We start from the raw sequence: 18161 nt of genomic DNA, 5'->3' as shown, positions 1-18161 counted from the left end.
TTCATTGGATAACGGACATTCGGATTAAACCGGTCGGTGTTCCATCTCCGTCCCAAATGTCAATAAAATCAATCATCCATTTTGTTTTTGATTTTGGGCAACATTTGATTTATTCATTTAAGTTTATTAGTAATAAAATTATACTTGTTGCGGTCATGGAAATTTTAGGATATAGTTTGAGAGTAGAAGAGGGAGTGAAAGTTGTAGGTTTTTCATTAGAAAAAATCAGAATTTTCCGGGAAAAAGGATTACTTAAAAATTGAATATTTACCCAACATATGTTATAGATTAGATTTTAAAAAGATGGCTACTAAAGAATATGTTTTCATAATTCATATGCGTAAGACAAGTGAAAAATATGTTAATTATATAGAACGTATTTTAGGACTGTATAATTTTTTTTTTTAAATATTTTGAAATTCTAAAAAGCTGTTGTCTAAATTTTATGTATAATATACGGCGAATTATTTTGTAAATAGGACTCGTAACCTTTATGCCCCCGATAAGGAAATTCAGAGATAAGAGGTGACCCGAACCGTTCGGAGATAAGAGTACAAACCTATAGAAAGGTGTAAAACTTTTAGTGCGTTTACTAATTTACCTGGCTGCGATGTTTTGTATTCAATGCGGTTTTTACCATTGTAAGTACAGATTTATTGAATATTTTAAGTTTTATCTGCAAGGTGTTTATTAAAAATGATTGCCTTTCATATTACTTTAAGTATATCTGAAAATTTTTTTCAAATAAGCGTTTTCCCTTCGGGCCATTTATACCCTAATAGCACTAATCTTATATCGAAGTACATGAACATGTATGATATATACATATCTGATATCCCTTACAAATTTATATTTACTATGATGGACTTTTTGTGAGCCTTTTTTTGTATACTTTTCTTATTTTTTAATATCTGAACTAAAGCTGCTATGCTGTTTTAAAAATGTCTATTAATTTAGGATAGGTATGTAAATTCTTTGCCATTTGTGGGTTAAGGTCTTATTTTCCTGTTTAAAAATGAACATTTTATTCCAGTTTTATTAGTCCTTTATTTATTTATGTTTAGTATAAGTCTTAAACACGATACAAGATGTTAAATAATACCGTTTGTCAAATAAGGCATTTTAAATATTTTTACGTTTCATATTTAGGTTTTCAATTCTCTTTCATTTGATATATGCGTTCGGTGTAAAAAAAATCATAACCTTGCTCTTACCTTATTCAGATGCCTGGTATAATAATAAACATACCTATAAAAAACCTGAAAACAATATTTCTCTTATATATCTAATCAGATACTAATTTAGATAAATATTGGCATTTTACTTATCATCAGCACTCGTTATTATTATAACAAGGGTTATTCTGCTGGTCTGATTATGTTCTTATAATCGAAACATGACTAATTATAGCAATTTTCCGACCTCAAATAAAAGCTTTTGTTTCAGACGCCGTTTCACCTTTCACATTTATTTTGGATATTTTTAGAGCCAGAAATAACACTTATAAAATCATTAAATGAAACACTTAGTTTTCATTTATTTATTAAATCATAAGAAAAAGAAAAACATAAAAAATAGGCAGTTTTATTTTTCTTATAAATATAAAACTGCCTATTTTTAGTCTCTGCGCTTCAAGGACATTTTTGTATACAGGGTGTCCCGGTTCATGTGGGAAATCTCTCGGATTCAGGTAGAACATCGAAAAATAATCCCGAACGTTCCTATAAAAAACATTCCTACAGGCCTTATTTACGAAGATACAGCCTCCTAAAGGACGCTGCTGGTTTTTCATAAATTACTTTTAAACTACCCGGTAGAATTTAATAAAAATTCTAGGTGATGAACACTATTAGGGACCTCTTAAAATGATATCCTTAAAATACATTTACCTTGTTTACTTTACCAGGGGCGGACTAGGTTGTACACTTTAATGCGTATATTTTTAACACCCTGTATGTTAAAGTCTAAAAAAAATAAATTTGGATACCTTGAACCCTACACTGGTAGGAATGACAGTAATAATAACTGATAAATTATGTACATTTTACGTTACATTTAATGTAGTAATATTTTTACATATTGTGATGGGTGAAATTTCAACGCCATTAGAACTTACAGGTGATATTCTGTATTTTTTTATTTACACATAAAATCTACAATGTAAAATGAAGTTTTCCTAGATAAACAATGTGAAAAAATAATTTACACAACAAATACTGCAATAAAAATTACAACATATATTATGTATTTATATTTTTACATGGTATATTATGTAACTACATTTTATATAATTTCATATGTAAAATTACAGTACAGATGATGTGAAATCACTAACAACAAAACTACTAGCGCCCCCATGATAAACTTGCCAACTTCGCCATATTGTTTTACTTTATTTCTCGTTCAGTCTTTCGTCCATTAACTGACTTTATTTATTCTCCCATTTTTCTTTAGTTTAGTGTGTCATGTTGTGCCATAATATATATTGAAGCGTCGTAACGACTGTGACAGGTAAACCTGCAGTTTAAGGTGAGAAAAATATTTTTTCTTATAATGATGCAATGCAAAATTTGTGCATTTAAGTGTTGCACACACAGAAAGTACGAACTGCACCAGTACTTACACCGTAACTGGACTGGTGTTGTATTTTATTGTGTGCATCATGGATGCAATATGATATTTAAAACATATATTGGCTTTAAGCAGCATATTTACAGACAACATCCTTTAAATCAAAATCAAATAGTTAATAAAATGCAAGAAGTTATATGTTGTCCTTTAAAATCTTGCAACTATTTCACTACAAATATAAAAGAAATTTTCATGCATGGATATAAAGATATAAAAAATGGATTAACAATTTATTGTCCGTATATATATCCGGTTGACGAGGAAATTCTGCCTCATGTTTCTTCTGAAATCCTTATCCTGTTATCTAAGGATGAAATATGGGTACCCCAGGAGGCCAGTTTTAACTCGGCAACGGCCACCACAATAACAAATAATTCGTAACAACCATCTCATGATGCCCAAGATGTAGAGCATATTGACCCAATAGGTGAATCAATAATAATCACAAAAATAGTAAATTGTAACACTGAACATCATTGGTCATCTGTCCAAATTCCTTGGAGCAAACTATCAGAGGAGCAACTTGATGAACTTCGGAATGGTATCAAAACAAAAAATACAGTAGCATCTTTAATTCACGCTACTATAAATGAAATGAGACGCATTAAGCATAGTATTCCGACAAAAGCCTTTAAAATAGTAGCTAAAAAAATCATAGATCAATATCCCGATATTTTTCGAGATGTGGATGAAGATAGAGTACTTTTGGGAGATGGGAGCCACTCTTTGGTTTGCAAACTGCAAGACCGAAATAACTATTTAAATCGGCCTCATAAAAGAACCACTGCTGTTGAAAATCCAGTTTCATCTAAAAAAAGGCTTGTATCTGCGCGTGCTGGATGTATCAACTGGGCACCTCCTAATAACAAAGGGAATAACTCTCCTATAAAAGACGATGATAAAAATATTCAAGAGACAATTGAAAATTTCTACAATATATTGGAAAAAACATACTCAGAACAAAGGAGTTTTATCAATACTTTACCATCTTTTACAAATATAAAAGAAAAATGGCCGATTCTTTGCTCAAAAAAAGGTATTTTTTGGCATTTCGAAAAATTAATGAATTCAGAAATTCATTTAATTACCGAAATGACAAGCCAAAGATTTGATGTTTTTGGAAACCACCCTACGAGATAAATATTGCCAAAATATTGATGAAAGAGACGTACTTAGATGTGTTATTACAAATGTAGCACTGTACTTTAAGGAGGATGTAAATGCTTTAACATTGAAATACAAGGTAATGAAATAATTTTTAAATCCATATATATATATATATATATCATATTATATATTTTTTTTAACATTGCACATTTTTATTTTAGACTTTAGAGGAAATAAATTTTGACGATATGCCACTTACACCCTGCATTATTGAAATTAATGGTAAGCATTTTTTATTGATTTGTTTCGTTTTAATGTGCATAAATCTTTTTTAGATTCAAATGCAGAGCTTTCATCCACGTATTTTGTATACTGCGAAAAGGAATCGCTGAATCTCGACCCATATGAGACCTTTGAAGATTCTTTTAAAGTGTGCATGGCTATTTACTTTATTTATAATTTGCAGTATCCAAAAGAAATAAAAACGGTGTTGGAATTAATACAAAGAATGTTTTTAAAAATTCATCCAGATTCCGGATCAAAATTTAAAAAAATTAACCCCACAAAGAGGAAAGTTTTTAATTTTATGAACAAATTTAAAAAATTTTCTATAACTAAATAGTAACATCTTCGTATGATGTACTATTTTTCTTCATTATAGAATAAATATTTAGTATTAGGTCAGAAAATTTTGCATTTTTAGAATTTGCATTTTTAGTTCTTATTTCTTATGATTAAGAATATATGTACATGCTGTTTCTTATTATATGTTAATATAATTATATGTATGTGTAGTGTTCTTAATTACATGAAGTGTTTCGAGAAAACTGTGCAAATAAAAATATATAATTTACAAGTCATCTAATTTTTACTTTTAGTACTCTATATATATTTTAAGTCAGTGACATATTAGAAAAAATTAATATATTTTCATTTTCAATACTTTTTGAAAATCCTGACGTATGTATGACAATAATTTTAAAATGTGCTTTTTTAAATTCTTACATAAGTTATTTGTTTCATTTGTATATACATATCTCCAAACAGAACTGCGCATTAAGAAAAGACCACTTCATATCTATTGTTTAAATTTTATATTATAACGGTTGTTGAAGTATACATAGTTAAAAAGTGACCTTTGAAAATTTTTTGATACATCTAATATTATGTGAATGTGCCTTTTAGAAATACAATTATTTTGTTAAATATTTTACAGTATTTTATTTATATTGTCATATTATTATAATTCGTATGTAATTTTATATTACTTAACGAAAAATTTCCAAAAAAACATTTACTATTTAATTTTACCTGGAAAACTACGTAAATTTACATAAATAAGCTTTGTGTAAATTCACATAGGATACAAATGATTTTTAATAAAGAAATTCGCATTTTAATATTTACTTTTACCTAGCCAGCTAGGTAAATTTACATAAATTTATTACGTAATTTATATCGTAAGTTTACTTTAGAAACGTGCATAATCTACTCTGTAAATTTCTGTCAAAATCACATCAAAAAATTACATTGTTTATTGTGTACCCATTTAATATTTACATATGGAATGTAATTTTACACAATATATTGTGGTAACAAAATTGCCAACGTAATGTTATGTAAATTTACAATGTGCGTTTTACCAGTGTAGGCTAAAAAAAGGTACTTTTGTTCATTATCGATAAAATGAACCGTTTTGGAGAAAAAAAATAATAAACGAGCCAATGTTTTTTTTTTTTAAATGAGATAAGTACGCTAGTTATTTAAAAAACAGAGAAATTTCGATGTAACTCATTTAATTTAAGATAATACACGTTCCTAAAAATACAGTGGTGTCCTAAAAAATACTTTTACAAAATAATAAAAAAAAACCTGTGATGAGTGTATGTTTTTAAATTAGAAAAAACAACTTACAAAAAAAATGCAAAAAACCAAAAATGTAAACAAAAGTTAAATTCTTCAATACGAGCAATAAATAATTAATTATTAAAAACTTCATATGTAGGTTCGACGTGGGCCTTGTAAACTCTAACACATTCGCGGGCACGACGAATCGAGGACTGCTGCACTCGCCACAATAACCCAAGATTGTTTTTTTATATTATCACAATGAAAAGTAATTCTTTGGAGCAGTTTTTCCCGAGTATCGACTGAGGTGGAATACACCAAGGTTTTGAGATGACCCCATAGATAAAAATCTAATGGCGTTAGATCGGGAGACCGAGGAGGCCAAGCAACAGGTCCTCCTCTACCTATCCAACGGTTTTCAAAAGTATTATTTATGTGGTGTCTTACAGCAAGGCTAAAATGGGGTTGGGCTCCATCATGCATAAAATACATATCTCGGCGGGTTGCAAGGGGCAAATCTTCTAATAAATCTGGCAGATTGTTCTGGAGGAACTCCAAATAAAGTTCTCCGTTTAAACGTGGTGGCAGTTCAAATGGCCCAATCAAAAAATTGCCAATAATTCCTGCCCAAATATTTATTGATTGGAATTGATGTTGATGATGAGAAATAATAGTATCACGGGGATTTTCATCAGCCCATATATGCGAGTTATGTAAGTTTTCAATTCCATTTTTGGTAAACCCTGCTTCATCCGTAAAAAGAATCGTGCTGATAAAGTTTAGGTTATTTCACTGCTGATCTAACAGCCAGTTTGCGAAGTGTATTAATAATAATAATAATAATAATAATAATAATAAAGCATTTATTTAGCATAAAAAAGCTACATATAAGTACAAGTTTTCCTTATTAGTCTTATTACAATAGTAGAAATAGAAAAAAAACAACATTTGTAAATATGTGAAAATTAAATAAAAATAAAAATAAAAAAAAAAGTGTAATGTATGTACAGGACACAAACAAAAAGAAACAAGAATAAACCTACAGTACCTAATTTAACAAAAACATTATTAATACAAATACAAATACCAGGGGGCAATAATAAAATTAAACAAAGATAAAACTTAACTTATTAACAAATAATAAATAAAATAATTAAAAACGGGCTAAAATGTGTAAAACTAAAAATAAACATGTTAAATATTTATATACAGGACGAGAAACAAAAGAAACGAGAATAAACCTACAGTGCTAAGATGTATAAATAAAATAAATAAAAATGGGCTAAAATCTGTAAAATTAAAATAAACAAATATAACTATCTGTACTAACAGTTATCTAAAAGAAATTTTCTTAGGAGCCTTTTGAACCGGTTTAGATTTTCACAGCTTTTTATTATCACAATAATTTGTTAAATTCAGATAATCCCTTATATAAAACCGAGTTTTGCATTTGGGTCGAATTGCACCGTTCCAATAAAATAAAATCTGTACGATTTCTCGTATGATAACTATGAATATCACTAAATATCTTCAATGCATCACACAAATAATTAGGTAACACATTATGTTTAAGTTTAAAAACAAACAGATACACATTAAATAAAACCCTTTGCTTCACAGACAACCTATTCAAAACATTCAACATACATTTAGTTGGCGTATACCAACTACATTTTAAAATTTGTCTCATAGCTCTATTTTGTATTTTCTCCATTTAGTTTATTTTATACTGAGGTAGATTAAATAACAAAGTCGAACAGAATTGTAAGTGTGGGAGAGCAATAATATTATAGAGTTGTAGTTTTGTATGCATCCTTAAGTTTTTACCTATTCGAGTTATAAAACCGACTTTTTTTGAAAATGTTTGCATTACATAGTCAGCATGAGCTTGAAAGTTTCGATTGCAATCCAACATTATGCCTAAATATTTAATTTCCCCATCATAAGTAATATTTTTCCCATTTAAAGCTATGTGCATATTTTGGATTTCCGCTTCACTAAGCTTTGATTTCTTTCTAAATATGCAAAATTTGGATTTATCAGTATTTAAACATAGCTTATTAACACACAGCCAATTAAAAATACGCTCCTAATCATCATTCAAATCTTTCTGCATTTGTTGTAAATTTTTACCTATAATATAAAGCATTGTGTCGTCAGCAAAAAGAATAATTTTACACTTAAGTGTTACTCTAACCATATCATTAATATAGATTAAAAATAACAGCGGACCCAAAACCGTTCCTTGTGGTACACCATATCAAAGATAATTATACTAACGAAGTTTAGTTTACTATTATTTTCTTTGACCATATTTAACATTTACAGACTCCGACAAACAATTTTTATAAGACACACGTTGAGATCTTTTATTCAAGTATGACTTAAACCACTCTAAAACAGTATTCTTGATTCCTTGATTGGTTAGGAATAATTATTTTATTTGAATCACAAAAGTTTAGCAACTGTTCTTTAACAACAACTTCTAAAACCTTCTCATATATTGGCATCGTATTTATTGGACGAAACTCATTATATAATTTCGTGTTATTTACCTTAGGAACAGGAATGATAGTTGTTAATTTCCAAGATTCTGGAAAAACACCATTCCTAAGTGATGTGTTAATAACATCTAAAAGACGATTACCAACTGCATATACTACGTCACAAAGGACTTGCTTAGAGATGCCACACTCACCCTCACCCACATTTTTTAGGTTTTTTATCATTTCCTTCATTCTAACCATTGTTAATTTTCCAAAATTACTAAATATTCCACTATGCACTGTGGGTCCAATATAAAAGGGTACAGCATTTTGTGGAAGTGGTATATCCCCAATTATACCGTCAATGCTATACACAAAATACTTATTAAATCTATTAGCTATGTCTGCCTCTTGGTTGATTACTTCTGTTTCAAACCTGATTACGTCTGGCAATTCTTGCTTTTTCCCAGGTAAAAGAGTTTTAAGGTTTTTCCACAGTTCTTTTGGGTTACTTTTATTAAGTCTATTGTTTCTGCGTAAAATTTTTCTTTTTCTGTTCTTATTTTACTTACAATGATATTTCTTTTCCCTTTGTATTCTTGCCAATTATTTTCACTTCCATTCATAACAGCTCTTTTGTATAATAGATCCCTTTCACGCATCATTTCTCTTATTTCAGAAGTAATTCATTTTTTGTCGAGATATTTTTGATTTTGGACTATCTTGACCCTGGGACACATACGATTAATAATATTTTCAATATCTCCAATGAAAGAAGTAGCCAAAATATTTACATCAGAAACATTATTATTCCAAACAGAATGTGATAATTCTTGTTGTAACTCATTGGGATCATAATTTTTAAAAGACCTCTGAAATGTAATTTTTTTATCATTTTGAGTTTTTTCTTGGGGAAGTGTTATTGAAAGAATTGAATGGTCGCTGATTTTAGGTATCAGGTGAACTTTATATTGGAGATTTTTATTATTTGTTACGATATAGTCTATTAATGTTTGGCTTCTTGGGACTATTCTAGTAGGGGTCTGTACTATTTGATAAAATCCATTGGTATATATAACATTAAATATTTCGTTGCCATAAAATGAGTTTTTCAATAAATCAAAATTAAAATCGCCTACTATTACATTTATACCATTAAAGTCACAAATTTGATCTAAATGATTATTAAAAAATTCTATAAAATTTGCATCATCTTTCTGAGGCGGATGATATAAAACCGAACATAAATACTTCAAACCAGACAAAGATAGTTCGAGGGACAATGTATGTATTCTAGGAGCAAAATCTCTGGGCAGTAGTTCATGCACTTTTTGTAAGTGATATGGGTACAACAGTTGTTCTTGAAGTACCATATGTACCATTGTTTTGGACGAATGAAGCTGAGCGGCTAATTTTCGAGTACTCGTAACTAGTAGTGTCAGCTACAGCATCTTAAATATTTTCTTCCAATTCCACTGTACGTGCTGTTCTACTCCGACCACCATTATTCTTTTTTTTTCAAAACATCCTAAAATTGCATTAAGGAAATTTAATAGTATTACCTCATTAAATGGAAAACAGAAACCTACCAGTTTCCCTTAGACGTTGATCAACACGTTGAAATGTTTTCTGGCCCGGAATAATGCGATTGGGAAATCTTTCTTCGTACAATCTTTTTGCTTCCAATGCATTGCAAGACGCCAGACTATACATAAGATGCATATCTGCATACTCAATAAAAGTAAACTCCGTATTTTGACGTAATTTAAATTAAAAGTTACCAAAAAATACAAAAATTAAAAAAATATTATTGAATAAAGGATGAATATGTTGACAAAGATTAGGTTTTAATAATAGGTATTTGCTAAATTTGGAGTATAGCAACGTTTGTAACAATAATGCGTTCAAAAATGTAAAAATTCCGATAAATAAGTCAGGTACAATACAATTGGTTTACATTATTTTTTTAGTTTTTTTTTATGTTTAGTTTTTATCTTAAGAATAACAAAAAAGAAATAAACGTATAATAAAGAAGAAATATTTTGTAAAAGTATTTTTTAGAACACCACTGTATTTTAAGAAACATGCATTTTTTTTTTAAATTAAATGACTTACATCGAAATTTTCTGATCTTTGAATAACTGGCGTACTTATCTCATTTAAAAAAAATAAAAAAAAAAACATTGGCTCGTTTAATATTTTTTTTATCCAAAACGGTTCACCTTTTTTTTAGCCTAGGGTTCAAGGTATCCAAATTTCTTTTTTTTAGACTTTAATATACAGGGTGTTAAAAATATACGCATTAAAGTTTACAACCTAGTCCGCCCCTGGTAAAGTAAACAAGGTAAATGTATTTTAAGGATGTCATTTTAAGAGGTCCCTAATAGTGTTCATCACCTAGCATTTTTATTAAATTCTACGGGGTAGTTTAAAAGTAATTTATGAAAAACCAATTTCCAGCAGCGTCCTTTAGGAGGTTGTATCTTCGTAAAGAAGGCCTGTAGGAATTTTTTTTATAGGAACGTTCGGTATTATTTTTCGATGTTCTACCTGGATTCGAGAGATTTCCTACATGAACCGGGACACCCTGTATACAAGTGAATTATTTGTTAGGACTGGATATAAAATGTGTTACTTTAAAAGAAATAACCTATGTATTATATCAGTGTTGATTTCTACTTTTCAATTTAAAGTATTTTTTATTAACAGATGTGAAAAAAAATTGTATGTATTTTGACTTTTTCAACTGAAATCGGTCTTTTTAATCGGTCTTTTTAAGTTGAAATCGGTCTTGCATTTGATATTGTTTGGTGCTAAAGCGAAATCATTTTAATATCTAATTTTAATACTAATTATTAAACTAATAATGTTTTTTTTTAATTTAGTTTAGATCTGAAAATTATACAGCATGTTAAATATTGACGTTCAAATTATACAATGTTTCAGTTGAATCTACTTTGTTTTTTTTTAATGGGACAGTATATATTTTTAGACTCTTTATTTAGGTTTTTAATTCACCTTATTTATATATTTTTATTCTCCATTTATAGAAGAACTTCATCACTTATAAATCAAAATTTTTCGGTATAGCGACATCCTTTTACGTTTTTGTATTAAGGTTAAATAAAAATCCTACAGTCTTCCTCCACTTATTTATTAAATATCATTAAGTTTTTATAATTCCCGACATGTTTCGGACACAGCGGTGTCCATCATCAGGGAATAAAAAATTTAAAATTGGTATCGGTTATACTTACCAGGGTTTGAGTCCATTGATCCATTCAGAATTGAGTCGCTCAGGAGCAGAGTGGCCCAAGTGAAAAAATTACATATTTCAGATAGGCCGGTATTCGTAGATACCGTATTATTATTTACAAATTTAAAGTGGCCCAATTGACCTTTCTATAATATTCACTAGATGGCGTTCTTAGTACACTTAGTACACTTAGTACACTTATGCCGGCACACTGGATTTACCCGATTTACATAACATGTAGCAGAAAAGTGGCCTAAGTGACAGTTGGTCTAACAGTTGGGCCAGTTTGCCTTTTCAAAAGTTGTCGTTTTCGTTGTCAGTGTTTTTCTATTTTGTCGAGTGTAAACGGGAAATAAATATTTTATTATAACAATTTTTGCAAATCTGTTGATGTGCTAGCACAGGTAAGTTAGAAATATTAAGTTTACGTATGGCATGCATGTAATAAGCTAAGAATAATATTTTAAAAAAACATAACCTGAAAATAAAAACAAATTACAGGGAGTGACTTGGCTTCGGCTTATCGTAACCATAATAATTATAACCAAAAGTTATAAGATAATTTTCATTTGTTTTAGGGGAGAATGTCAGATATTTCTAGCATAGCCGAACCCAGTGAATTTGATATAGACTCTGGTTTGGATTTTAACCCGCCAATGGATGACGAGTCCGAAAGTGATTCTGGAGAGTCGATTCAGAACATTGCACCTAATGCCATCGTGGAGGAAAAAAAAGGTAAAAAAAGGAAGACAAAACATGAAGGTTGGAAAAGGCAAAAAAGTAAAGTTGCAAGAAACTCCGGAAAATCTTACCTTAACTACAAGGGGAAACGAAGTTGCAGAAAAAACTTTTTTTAACGGAGAATGCAATTGTTCCAGACAATGTCACTTGTTATAAGTATCCAAGAGAGAAAACGCATCTTCGAGAATTTTTACAGTGTACCAAACTTCAATTTACAGACATCTTATATCAATGGCCAAGTAACAGTATCTAATAAGGGTCGTCTCACGCATTCCTAACATCCAAACAAACGTAGTAAGACACGTATTTATAAACTGCCCAAAGAAAACTGGAGATGAAGTTATTGTCTGTAAACTTTTTTTTAAATGCTTTGAGAGTTTCGGATGGTCGCTTGACCAGAGCTCTAATTAATAAAACGAGGGGTGGCAAGCATACTACACCGCCTATAGATAGAAGAGGTAAGCATCCCCCCAAAAACAAAACTAATCAGGTGGATATTGATAATGTTAAACATTTTGTCAACAAATTTGCCAAGTATAAATCGCACTACAGCAGGGTTAAAAATCCAAACCGGGAATATCTTTCACCAGATTTAAACATAAGTAAATTATACAACTTGTATTTACAAAGTGATGATTGTGAACAGAAAGTGTCAAAATTTGAGTTTTCAAACGAAGAGTTTAATCTTCATTTCCGGTATCCTGCAACTGACACGTGCAAAAAATGTGATTCTATGAAGGTAAAAATAAATAGTTTAACTGGCGAAGATAAAAGAAAAGTGGAAATGAAAAAAAGGACTTCATTTACGTAAGGCAGAAGCAGCTCGAAATGGAATGCGAGAAGATCCAAAACAAGATCCAAATTCCACAACGACCATTGCATTTGATCTTATGAAGACATTACCTACGCCTAATATTTCTACAGTAGCCTACTACAAGAGGCAGTTATGGACATATTGTTTAGGTATCCATAACCTAACTACAAACCAGGCACACATGTATCACGTGGACCTCAAGAAATAGGCTCATGTATCATGTATTATGTCAAAAATGATGTGCAAACTCCCAATTTAATTATGTACAGCGACCAGTGCGGAGGCCAGAATAGAAACATAAAAATGGCTGCAATTTGTGGGTACATGACTTATTCTGATAACTTTAGTCCAAAAGTTATCGATCACAAATTTCTTGTGTCCGGCCATTCCTACTTGCCATGTGACCAAGATTTTGGCCTGATTGAAAAGCATAAACGCTACTTCCAAAACATTTTTTTTGCCAGATGATTGGATTAAAGTAATTTTAAGTGCCAAAAAGACCAATAAATTTAAAGTAGTAAAGATGACAAGTGGTGACTTTAGAAGCTTAGTGAATTTGGAAAAACTTTTAACCAATCGAAAAAAAGGAGAAGAAAATGTAGAAGTCGAATGGCTAAAAATTCAGTGGCTAAAGTTTAAATCCGAGGAATCTTTTAATATTTATTTTAAATATTCTAATAATGATGCCGCTCTTTTTTACAATGTGAATGTCACTAAAAAACGCACAGAGCTTAAACAGATGACATAGGATGCCTAGTTAGATGTTTTGTATCCCAGAGGCCGACCTATCGAAAAATTGAAGTATAAAGACCTTCAAGGACTTCTGTGCTATATACCCCCAATCGCCTATGAATTTTATAATAATTTGACAACCAGTGAGAATGCTCTTGATGAAGATATTGCGACACAAGAACAAGGCGTTGAGGCTCAAGTGCTATAATTTGTTTTTTTTTAAATAATTTTAAAGGGTAGAGTGGCCCAACTGTTTTTTTTACATAAAAACAATGTTTTTTTAAATTATTTTGTTCCAATATAATGTTATGTGCCATATTATTATTATTGAAGTTGTAAACTTATAATAAATAAATCTTTTACGATACAAATTTGCGTTTGACTTTTTATAAAAAAAATTAATGTCAATTATCTCGAAACTCCTTTTTTGCACTTGGGCCACTCTGCTCCTGAGCGGCTTAATTATGTTTAATAACTAAGTGGAGGAAGACTGCAGATTTGTATTTTACCTTAATCTACGACTTCACTGCAAGTATGGACTATTTCTTCACTATTTTTTGTATTAGTTTATTATTGCCGACAAATTAAATGCTTTTATTGTGGTTTAAGGCGTCAAAGTATATTTCCCTTGAGGTATAAGAGAAAATAAAATATTGAACCGTCGATTGAATGTTGCGCCCTCTGAATGTCGAGGAGTAATACTAATCCGAGACGAAAACGAGTTTGTGACGTCATAATAGCGGGAACTTTAATAAAATTTGGAGAGATTGGGAGAAGTGTGTCGATAAGTCGAGATTCTCAACATTTTTTTTACCACTTTTATGAGAATTTTTCTTATGTACGTGTTATGTTTTCGAACTCTTTTAGATTTCTACTACATACATTTTTTTTTAAAACCACATTTTTTGACGTGGTAATCCCCTTTCAGATGATAGGCTCTATTTTAATAAGAATAATGGGCCTGGAAGAAATATAATTGTCAAGAAGTGAAAACAAAGTTTATTCCTTTAGATTTCTTGAGTTGCCAATGCCATTTACCAATGCGTAATTCTATCTCAAAATAAAATTTAATTTTTCATACATTATTCTGCATTTTTACATTATTGATGGGTGTAATATAGATATAGGCATATCAAATAGACAAGTTGTTAATTTAGCTTATAGGCGAAGCATCTAACTAATAAGAACCATATGATACAGTCAAAATCGCTCTTATCGTGCGGGTGTATCGGATTATCAACGACAAACTTTTGTAGTTACGTTTCATTTCAATTTGCGCAACAACGTTTTTTAACTACAACGCGTCAGATAAACGAAACAGATATATGCAGCGTTAATGTATCAAAAGAAGATAAAATGATAAATGTCAGTGGTTCTAAAACAATTACTTTCATAACAAACATGCCTGTCTAGTTTCGATTGACGGATGACATTTGTCACAAGGAAAAGAAAAAGCCTTTTTGTGGATTTCTAAATCCTCAAGCCAAAAAAATGGTACTTAATGTTATTAATTACTTCGAGAACGAAAAAGAAAATAAAGGGTTGCCTAAGAATGTACAAGAAGAAGTAGCTAAAGTGCTTGGAATTAGTTTAAGAATGGTACAAAAGGTTGTATATGAAAACAAGAACAATCTTATTCCCAAGAAGGAAAAAAAGTGTAAAAGGAAGAAGCCGAAGACTGAAGATTTAAGTGAATGTATAAAAATGGAAGTAAGGGATAGGATTTATGAACTATATAGGCTAAAAACAAATATAACGCTGCCATTTCTGAGGAATGTTTTAAAGCAACGCGGCACTTTGGAAATTGGACTTTCTGCTTTAGCAAAATTAATTAAAAGCATAGGTTTTCGCTATAAAAAAGACTGCAATAGAAGATATTTGTGTGAACTACCAAATATTGTGAGCCAACGAATAGGATTTTGAGACAATATACACAAAATAAAAATCAAAGTTAAGGAAAGTGGTATTCTTAGATGAAACTTGGATATTTTCATACGGGAGTGGAATAAAATCTTGGCAAGATGAATCTGCGAAAAGCGTGAAAAGAAAAAAAGGATGTGGTCAGGGAAAACGATTTATTATTTTACATGCCGGGTCTTCAACGGGATTCGTTCCAGGTGCAAGTTTAATTTTTTCTTCTAAGTCTAAAAGTATGGATTATCATGACAATATGAATAGCGAAATGTTTGAAAAATGGTTAAAGGAACAGTTAATACCAAACTTGCAAGAACCTTCCTTAATAATATTAGACAATGCGTCGTATCATTCAAGAATTTTGAATAAACAACCAAATGGAAGTTGTAGAAAAAGCGAAATTTATGAATGGTTAGTAAAAGAAAATCAGAATCCCTTGCCATATATGCTAAAATCCGAACTTCTTTCAATTGTAAAATCGCTGAAAAGACCAAAAATATATGCTGTTGACGAAATAGTACGTGAATATGGCCATTAAGTTTTAAGATTGCCACCATACCATTGTCAGTTTAATGCCATTGAGCTTATATGGGCAGGGTCAAAATCCTATTATGAGAAGCATGTAGGTGGTGGGCTTAGATCTGACCAGGTTGAAGCTGTTTGGAATGAGGCATTGAATCACATCACAAAGGAGTATTGGAGGAAATCAGTGGATCACACAGAAAACATTATTAGAACCTGATGAAAGAGAGAAAAAGTACTCGATATCCAAGTTGAACCATTGATCATTGCTCCATTTGAAGAAGATTCGGAAAATGACGAAGAGTTTTCCGACTGTGTGTGTATGTTAGTGATAATGATATTTATAATTAGTTTCTTTTTTTAGTCAAATTTGTTACTTCATTTTTACACATTCACTTAAATCTTTAGTCTTCGGCTTCTTCCTTTTACACTTTGTTTCCTGCTTAGAAATAAGATTGTTCTTGTTTTCATATACAACCTTTTGCACCATTCTTAAACTAATTCCAAGCGCTTCCCATATTCGCAAGCAGATTTCAACCCACCATCAGTCCCTTCTATGTCAAATCACGCAACCGAGAGTCCAAAATATTTTTATGACAGTTTTGAATAAATAACTTTTTCTGTTAGAATATTTTGATTTATAACATGTCGTTTTGTAACTGTTAAGTTGGAGTTCATTTCAGTTCATTTGTTTCTTAATTATTAACCTTTTCTTTATTATTACTTTTCATGTTGAATATTACTTACTTTTGCTAAATAAATAAATAAATTAGTATAATTTACCTTAAATAAGTATTTCATTTCTTCGATTAAAGTTCTGCATATTTCAAGTACCATTTTTGATTTTAATTGTGGAGACACTTTGAACAGGTAATGCAGACTCTGATAACTATCACCTGTTGCTAAAAATCGCAGAGTTATTTCTAATCGCTCCCTTTCTAAAATATCTTCTCTAAATTGCGTATTTTTTTTAAATATGTGGTTCCAATTTATTAAGCAAATATTCGAAATCTTCCAGTGACATTCGACAACAATTTTCAATTGAGCCAGTAGGTTTTTTCAGAAAATCTACCATCATTTCCGTGCTATAATACCTAAAAGATAGAAAATATATAAAGTATATTAATCGTGATCGTTCAAAATATTATTTATCTTCCTCTGCGTCTGCTAAATAATGAGACCCACCACCTTCGCTTTCTACGCTTTCTATTTTTCATTAACAGATAGCTACTGGTCATCACCACAAATGTTGCTGCTACTTCAATTTCACTGTCAACTTCCATATTATCACTAGCAATAAAATATACTTTTACTTGAGGTTCCCGCAAGAATTGCCATTTGTCAAGTTATTGAGTAGTGTGTAGACCATACTCAAACATCGCGTTGTGAGTAGCCGGCTTTATAAAGTAGTTTGTTTGCCATTTCTACATAAGCATTTGGCATCGTTACATCGAAGATGTTGCAAACAAACAAACTGTCCATAGTTCTAGGGCAATGCTACTTCTAGCGTTTCAAAAGTTTGAGATCCTAAGCATAATACACTTTTGCTTTATACTGCAGATTTTAAAATTTAGTTACTTTAATCACTGGCATTATAAAGTTCCTTGCTAGCCTGATGTTGGTCTTATAGGCGAAACATGTAATAAAAAATGTACGATACTTAAGATTATGAGTTGAAAGTTTGTAAAGACCGTTGTAGTGAATATCTTTAGGAAAATGAAATATTTCTTGAGATTAAAGGTAGTAAGTATTATGCCCTCTAGATTGTTTATTCAAAGGTCATTTTTTTAACAAAAGTACACATTCCACTAGTCTAACTGGTACCTATTATTTTAAACTAGTTTTACAAGGTACTGACTGAAAATGTAAGAAAATCAGTATAATCACGCTTTTAGGTTACTAAATTTTGATAATTGATTTATACGAGAGTTTATCTACATACCTACATCATAAATGCCAGTGTTGTATTTCACGGAAACGCTAATATAACCGTCTGTTATATGGCTTGGCTTATTTTAACCCATACATTTTTAGATATTTGAAAGGTCGACTCAGGTCATATTAAACATACGACAGCAGGCTAACTTTAACCTATGTACCCGTGCCTAAC

At 30.5% G+C, this 18161-nt stretch overlaps 1 protein-coding gene across 1 annotated transcript in view; it reads left to right on the top strand.

The window, feature by feature from the left end:
- Nucleotides 1–537: 537 nt before the first annotated feature.
- The window catches only part of LOC126737677 (putative protein TPRXL), a 283568-nt gene continuing 265944 nt past the window's right edge, over nucleotides 538–18161 (top strand). Inside the window, exon 1 of the mRNA XM_050442672.1 lies at nucleotides 538–641. The gene's annotated coding sequence lies outside the window, so the exon portion shown is untranslated. The remainder of the gene's footprint in view (nucleotides 642–18161) is intronic.

The sequence above is a fragment of the Anthonomus grandis genome, chromosome 6 (assembly GCF_022605725.1).
Source record: "Anthonomus grandis grandis chromosome 6, icAntGran1.3, whole genome shotgun sequence".
Lineage (NCBI taxonomy): Eukaryota > Metazoa > Arthropoda > Insecta > Coleoptera > Curculionidae > Anthonomus > Anthonomus grandis.
The sequence above is the reverse complement of the archived record's forward strand: the minus strand, read 5'-3'. Positions and strand labels throughout refer to the sequence as shown.